This window comes from Lutra lutra, chromosome 8 (assembly GCF_902655055.1).
Source record: "Lutra lutra chromosome 8, mLutLut1.2, whole genome shotgun sequence".
Lineage (NCBI taxonomy): Eukaryota > Metazoa > Chordata > Mammalia > Carnivora > Mustelidae > Lutra > Lutra lutra.
The window spans coordinates 60,045,546-60,054,400 of NC_062285.1; positions in this window are offsets into that span (position 1 = coordinate 60,045,546).

Below are 8,855 nucleotides of genomic sequence, written 5' to 3' on the forward strand. Positions count from 1 at the left end.
CTCTGTAGGTTTGTGTCTTTCAAAAAAATCCCTTTGCTAAATTAGATGTTTGTATTCAAAGGACAATATTCTGGCTCCCATGAATTTTGACCTCTCTCATTAGCCCTCTGTTAATTCACTAACAATATATAGGATGCCAGTGCAACAAAAGCAAATGGCCAGTTTGCCAAATTGTCACAATATCATCATTTTGACAAATTTACCTCTTTATTTTAACTGTTTACTATTATTTAAAGCTTTTAAAAAATCGTGTGTTGCCTAATAGCATTTTAAATAATGTTCCATTTTCTTTACACCATCTCTTTGCTACCACAGCTAGATACTGAGGAGCAGATAGAGGAAGAGATGAAAGATTATAAAAAATAACATTCTAGAATATGAAGAATTGTTATGATTTTACTTAAGAATGTATTCTTCTTGAATATATTTTCGTAATAAAGTAGATTCTATTTGTAAAAGCTCTTACTAATTGAATATTAATGTTTAACTGTCAGTGAAATTCTTCCTTAGCTAGAAATCCTTGTTTTTTAATGTATTTTTTATTCTTGTTTATGTTTTTCCCAGAGGGTGATTTCATAATTGATACATGGTATAATAAGCTATCTTGAAAGCAAAAAGAAATGTTCAACCAAAAAGGAAATAATTCTGCCACCTGTTGCAGCTCTTCTTCATCTACCTTACTCTATAATAAAGTTATGAATCCTACTCTAGAGAATTCTGTTCCCAGCACATGTAAAATGAAATTCAAAATCCTTCCCTGATGTGTACACCCTACATGATCTGCCACTTCTCTGCCCTTTGCACTCTGCTCTGGTCACTGGTCTTTCTGTTCCATGAACTCACCAATTCTTGTCTTCTTGTCTCAGGTCGTTCCCTGACCACCCAATCTAAGGTAATATAGCACTTATTATTATCTAAATAATGCCCTCTTTACCTGTTGATGTGTTAATTGACTTCCCCTTCCTCTAGAATCTACAATCCATAAGAGTGAGGACTTATCTTTCTTTTCATTGTTGCAATTCCTCCATCTAAAAAAATGTCTGGAGCATAGTTGATGCTTATTCTTTCCTGTCTTTACTTAAACAAACTTCTTACCTTCCATTTGACTTCTTCCACATCTTCTGCTTGTTGCCTGCTCTTGTTAATAGTTTTAAAAAAACTATAGCCCTTTTCATCATTTATATATTAACTGCTTGGGGTATAGAGAGATTTGGTTCCCATGTGAAATAGCGTAGGAGTCAGGAAATACACAACCACATTCCTCAAGTATTAAATCTCAAGTTTACTTATATTTGTTCATTTTTATATTTATATAGCTATTTGTCTTTCTACTATTTGAGGATAACATCAAGCTAAGGGAAGAGAAATTGAGGAATTTTTTAAAAATTTTATTGTTTTTTTCAGTGTTCCAAGATTCATTGTTTATGCACCACACCCAGTGCTCCATGCAATACATGCCCTCCTTAATACCCACCACCAAGAAAGTGAGGAATTTTAAAATAGGATAATACCCAGATAGTGGGCACATTTTATGTGAGGGAATCAGTGATAAATCTTTTGGATAGTGCTAAACTTCACCCTTATCTTTTTTTTTTTTTAAAGATTTATTTTTCTGAGAGAGAGGGAGAGAGAGAGAGAACACACAGGTTGGGGGGAGGGATGGGGGAGAAGAAAAAGCAGGCTTCCTGCAGATCAGGGAGCCTGATGTGGGGCTTGATCCCAAGACCCTGAGCAGAAGATAAATGCTTAACCAACTGAGCCATCCAGGTGCCCCCAGCCTTATCTAATATAGATCTTCTGAAATTTAACTGGGCCTATATATCACTGACCTTATCTTAGACCCAGAAGTAAGGAGAATTGACAAAATGAGAGTCATTAATCAGTTGAGTCAGTGTCTAAAAACTCCTAATGTAAGACTTTCTGGTAAATTCTGAGTTAGCAAGTGTTCCTTAGGCTCAAGGCTTATGTAGGGGCTCTCACTTTCCTCTGATCCCCGACTCTTAAGTTTTGGACCACATACTCCCAGGTATGCCTGCAAAGAGAAAAAAAAAATTCCATCCTTTCCAAAGAGGGTTCCTGAGTTCACTTATGGAATTATCTCTGTGTTGAAGAGGAAGATTAATAAGGGCGGCTGGCATACTCCCTAGGGACAGCTGAGGCAAGAAAGCAAGAGGGTGCATTATGTCTTTAAAGCTTATATAATTTCCATGGTTTCTTAGATTTCATGTATAAACATGAAAACATGGCCTTTTTTCCCACTGGTGATGAATACACAGTTCATTTGACTATCATGATGAAGACATTGCTAAGAAAATCTTTACTATCATTATAAAACAGTTGTTTCAATTCAAGGAAAAAAGAAAATTTCAAATGTCCAATAACAACATCAATGTAATTGATGAGTGTGATATATTGTTGGGGGAAAAGGTGATCAAGAGCCATGTGAATATAGCTGTCCAATTTTCCCAGCACCATTTATTGAAAAAACTGTCTTTTTTTTCCATTGGATATTTCTTCCTGTTTTGTTGAAGATTATTTGACCATAGAGTTGAGGGTCCATATCTGGGATCTCTACTCTATTCCATTGGTCTGTGTGTGTTTTTGTGCCAGTACCATGCTGTCTTGGTGATTACATCTTTGTAATAAAGCTTAAAATCAGGCATTCTCTTACACCATACACACAGATAAATACAAAATAGATGAAAGACCTCAATATGAGACAGGAATCTATCAGAATCCTACAGGAGAACATAGGTTACTAACCGAAGGGGTTACTACCTCTTCGACATTAGCTACAGCAACTTCTTTCAAGACACGTCTCCAAAGGCAATGGAAACAAAAGTGAAAATGAACTTTTGGGATTCCATCAAGATAGAAAGCTTCTGCACAGCAAAGGAAACAGTCAACAAAACAAAGAAGCAACCCACAGAATGTGAGTAGATATTTGCAAATGACACTATAAACAAAGGGCTAATATCCAAGATCTATAAAGAACTTCTCAAACTCAACACCCAAAAAACAGATAATCAAGTCAAAAAATGGGCAGAAGACATGAACGGACACTTCTCCAAAGAATACATACAAATGGCTAACAGACACATGAAAAAATATTCATCATCACTAGCCATCAGGGAGATTCAAATCAAAACCACATTGAGCTACCCTCTTACACCAGTTACAATGGCTGAAATTAACAAGGCAAGAAACAACAGTTCCAGAGGATGTGGAGAAAGGGGAACCCTCCCACAGTGTTGGTGGGAATGCAAGTTGGTGTAACCACTTTGGAAAACAGTGTGGAGGTTCCTCAAAAAATTAAAAATAGAGCTACCCTATGACCCAGCAATTGCACTACTGGGTTTTTACTCCAAAGATACAGATGTAGTGAAAGGAAGGGCCATATGTAACCTAATGTTCATAGCAACAATGTCCACAATAGCTAAACTGGAAAGAGCTGAGATGCCCTTCAGCAGATGAATGGATAAAGATGTGGTCCATATATACAACAGAATATTACTCAGCCATCAGAAAGGATAAATACCCAACTTTTGCATCAACATGGATGGGACTGGAGGAGATTATGCTGAGTGAAATAAGTCAAGCAGAGAAAATCAATTATCATATGGTTTCACTTACTTGTGGAACATAAAGAATAGCATGGAGGATATTAGGAGAAGGAAGGGAAAAATAAAGGGGGAGAGAATGGAGAGGGAGATGAACCGTGAGAGACTGTGGACCCTGAGAAACAAACTGAGGGTTTTAGAGGGGTTGGGATGGATTGGCCCAATGATGGGTATTAAGGAGGGCATGTATTACATGGAACACTGGTTGTTATATGTAAACAATGAATCTTGGAACAGTACATCAAAAACTAATGACATACCATATAGTGACTAACATAACATTAAAAAAAAAAGAGCCATGTGAACTAAATTATGACATTGGTCTGCAGAGTTGATATATCTCTGAGTTAAGACAGTGAAGGTGTATTGCTGGTCTTGTCAGCTGAAATCAAACTGCTTCTGGTGATATTTACTAGAAGGTATCAAGGGAAAAACATTTGATAGATCAGTAGGTGCATACCAGGTACCAAGGGTTGTGTCAGTTTGGTCAAGCAGTGAAACCACATCTGGTACAGCAGCTGCAGTTGGAATCACCACCTGGTTAAGTTTATGATAATCCATTTTATTCTCTGGATCCATCACACAGGCCAGAGTTGAATAAATCTTTCAGATTCATTCATTTATTTATTTATTTATTTATTTATTTATTTTCCCACTGTAGCACATACCCTTCCCAAAGTCCATCACCCAGCCACCCTTTCTTTCGGGTTCTTGATGGTGGCACTAATCTTTGCATTCCTTCCAGGAGTGTGGTCTGCCTTTGATTACTATTTTCCTAGATAGAGACAGTTCTATCTGGTATTTCCTAGCATAGTAGCCCTCACTCCACAGTTCAGGGAACCAATGTGAGGATTCTGCCTGCTGCTTAGTATATATTCTAGAAATGGAAAAATAACCACAGGATAGGTTTGTTGACCCACTATGCCCTCTGTGAGGTGAATCTGAGCTAAAATTCCATTGATCACCTAACCTCAGTAAGTCCCTATTCTGACTAGCAGACCGAAGTGACATTTTGAGCCTCCTGGAATGTGTGTCAATTCAGAGTCCGTTCAGAGTGTCCAGTGGTCTCTGAAAGGCCTAATAATTTCCTTTTCCCCAGTGCACAGTAACTCTGGTAAAAGGCCACAGTTTCCTTTGGGGAAGGCTGGGATAAGGATTAGTAGTTTAGTATATAACTCAAGAGATTTATGAGGAATTGGCTCATAGGATTATGGAGCCTGAGAAGTCCCACAATCTGCCCTCTGCAAACTGGAGACCCAAGAAAACTGGTGTGTAGTTGCAGTCTGAATCCGAAGGCCTGAGAACTAGAACACCAATGAAAAAGGCCACAGTCCAAGGACAGGAGAAAACTGTTCGCACAGCTCAAGCAGACAGAGAGTGAATTCCTTCCTCTGCCTGTTTAATCTTTGTTAGCCCCTCAATAGATTAATTAAAGCCTACCCACACTGGGAAGAGTAGTCTGCTTTACTCAGTCAACCTATGCCAAGGCTAATCCCTTCTAGAAACACTCTCATAGATACACCTAGAACTAATGTTTAACCATAATTCTGGGCATCCTGTGACCCCGGCAAACTGACATGTAAAATCAACCATTGCACTTCCATTGCCCCTTACTGCCCCACTGGCTCAGGCTACTCCAGCAAGTCTCATGTCCAGATATTTCAAGGCAAATTGTAGGCACATCTCTTTAGGAACATGTAAACATGACAGACACCCCAAAGAGGTTGTGATGGTAGCATCACCAATTTCACCATTCTTTGAGCATCCAGCTGGGGATTTATATACTTGCCTCCTGTTTCTAAATACACTCCCCAAAACCTACTGGGGATTTTCTTATAAAGTCCCTCCTTACTTTTCTTGGTGTGGTAGTAGAGGAAACTTCCCTGTCTTCTGTGAGAAAGGAGAAAAAAGCCATAAAGCTTTTCTAAGCTGTCACAACTCTAAGAATGTCTTACTCTCTTCTCCCCGGTCTTTTGAATTCATGAATTGGGAAATGTGGAATATGTAGTTGAGCATGGCAGAACTGGTTTATCTGAATCTTATTAAACCTGGAGAGAGTATCTGACTTCCAAGTATGGCTGGTGGTGGTGTCTCTTCGGAACATGAGGATTTCAGTACCCCTCTGCCTCACTACAGGCCCTAGACACCGACTCTGGAGCAACAGAGATAATTCCACTCAACACAAGTTGCATATACAGTGATTTTTTTTCCCCCTGAAATAATAAATAAGTGGAAACAGTGGTTTCCTCTGGCAAAGGAAACCTGGAAGCTGGAGATATAATTACATGTCTATATTACCTATTTATAAAGAAAGTAATCTTAAGAAGGGAAAATGGGGGACTTGCTTATGAATTTGCTGTGCCTAAATAGTTTCTGGACAATGGTAGGGCTAACAACCTGTTGGAAGTGGATTGAGCTATGCATTTTCCTTGGGCAGGACATGACTCAGGTGAAGAAGTTAAGCTTGGATTAGTGGATCTAAGGAAGGAATCGTTTAGCAGGAGAGGAAAATATTTCGGACATTTCTGGGGGCTTGGGTAAGGCTACAGAGAATTTCAGGAATGAGGTAGAAGAGAATTTCTGAATGTATTAATATTCATGGTTGACATAATGAACCTGTATATTGGCATGTCCTGTATTCAACACCTTATCAGAGAATACAGTTCTACAGGACAGGGAATTTTGGCTCCTGTTCACTAATGTATCCCTGGTTCTTAGAACATTGACTGGCAAATGATAGACATTCTGTGTATATTTGTGGATTGAATAAATGAATAGGGATGACACAGATAACACCAACATCCAAAATCATGATGTCATCCATGAATGTTAATTTTAGATAATGCCATGTAGTTCCTGTCATTGGAACAGCTCCCTTCAGTCACTTCACATCACTGCCTTCCAATAAGGTAGAGGAAGATCTGGAGGGAGAAAAGGGAAAGAAGCTGCTTAAAATGAGAGTAGCTGGAGAAAGGACTAGAGCAAGCAGCCCCAGCTCTGCAATGACCTGTCATGTATTCCCCTCTGATTTTTTTTTTAAAGATTTTATTTATTTATTTGTCAGAGAGAGAGAGGAAGAGAGAGCGAGCACAGGCAGACAGAATGGCAGGCAGAGGCAGAGGGAAAAGCAGGTTCCCTGACAAGCAAGGAGCCCGATGTGGGACTCGATCCCAGGACGCTGGGATCATGACCTGAGCCGAAGACAGCTGCTTAACCAACTGAGCCACCCAGGCGTCCCTCCCCTCTGATTTTTTTGTTTCACACTCTTGCTTTAATCTCAAAGTAGTATTAAAAAAAAAAAGTCCTAAATTTTTAAGGATGGGGGTAGGTGCTGGGAGCACATATCTGTTCCTAATTTGCATGTCCAAGTCCAGTTTAGAAAATAACACAAAGATCTCTCTCTTCCCCAGCTCAGATGCCTTGCTCTAGAGCATGTTAAAAAGTTTCTATTAATTTCTGATTTTTGCTCCTCTGATGATGTAAGGCACAGCTGGATATTAAATAAAAGACCTTCTTCCACTTTTAGCAATTAATGATACAGAAATCATTGTTCAGTTGTGTGAAAGATATTTGTACAAGATGTTCATTTCATTTACTTGTAACAATTAAAGTTTAGAATCCCAATTATCCAACAACAGAGGAATGGTTCAATAAATTATGACCCATCTGTGGAAATAGTACATAGAATAGTGGTTAGAAACATTGCCTCTGTAGTTCAAATGTCTGGCTTCAAATCCTGGCTCTCCTATTTACTAGTTATATGACCAAACCTAAATTTCCATTCCTATAAAATGGAGATATATCAGTCTCTATTTAATATCATCATTCTGTGACTGAATAAATTATTTCATCTACTTGATCTCATATTTTCACCAGTAAAATAAAAATGATAATGTCTGCTTCCCTGGAAAAAAAAATAATCACTGTGTAAGTTGCCTAGTTTAATGTCTGACATAAATAATAATAATACTGCATATTTATTACACCATTGTAATGTGTCAGGCATTGTTTACTTTATGTACATTAGTGTATTTAATCTTCACAAGAGATATATGATGTAGGTACTGAACTGAAGTAAAGAGATTAAATAACTTGCTGAAGGTCCCAGACTTTAATAAGAGTTACTCTGTATGTGAGAGATGCTATTTAAGAAATAAGGCATGCTCTTATCTGTTGCAGTACTTTCAGTGGCATGTAATATAAATCCAACCGAAAGTGACAAAACAATGACTACATTATTAAATCACATGAGGACTACAGAGTTGGATGATCCAGAGTTGAGTGATTCAGCAACTCAGTAACTTCTTCAGAAGCCCAAGTGTTTTCTGAATCTTTCTGCTCTGCTGTCCTCACTTGGTGTTGGTTTACCTTCTTAATCTGGATGCTCCTTACTTCTGAGATGACTGACAAAATTCTGGACCTCACACATTCAGAGGAGCAGGAAGTGTCCCTGTGTTTATGTCCTTTTAAAGAGTGATGGTAGTCTTCCTAGAAGCCTACCAGGAGATTAGCCTCACATATTTTTACTGGAATTTTATCATACTCTTATACTTAAAATTCTTGGCAAGGGAAATAAGATCACCATGATTGGTACAGGCTAATTAAGATTGACCCCCTAGAGCTGAGAAGAGACCCAACTACCCCTGGGGCATTTGATCATTAGGAAGAGTGGGAACAAAATTAGGAGTCTATTGGAATAAAGGGGGGTAGTCACATTTGTGTTTAATTCCTTCCCTTTGAGTATGGATGGGACCTACTGACTTGCTCCTACTGAAAATAATACAGGAGAAATGATGGGATGTCACTTACATGATTAGGTTATAAGAGACTTCTCCTTCCATCTGGCCGGCATTTTCTCCCTTTGTCTTATGTGTTTCAGTGAAGCAAAGTTAGAAGGTTCATGTGGCAAGGAACTGAGGATGGCCTCTTGTACTACTAGGGAGGAACCAAGGTCTCAGTCCAAGCATACAAACACCCATGACACTAAATAAATATCCAGTGTGCTGAATGGCTTCCTTTTTCCTTTATAAATCCATTCTCCACCCTGGTCACTGTTCCTAGCAAATAATCTGTATGGTCTCCATCATGGGCTTCCTTGCCATCTGGTATCATAACTCTATGCTAAATGGCTCCATTACCATTTTAATGTGTTTTTTTTTCCTGATTATGATAGTAATACATGCTGTTAAAACAATAGAAAAAATTAAAAATAACAATTAGGAAATAGTATCCATA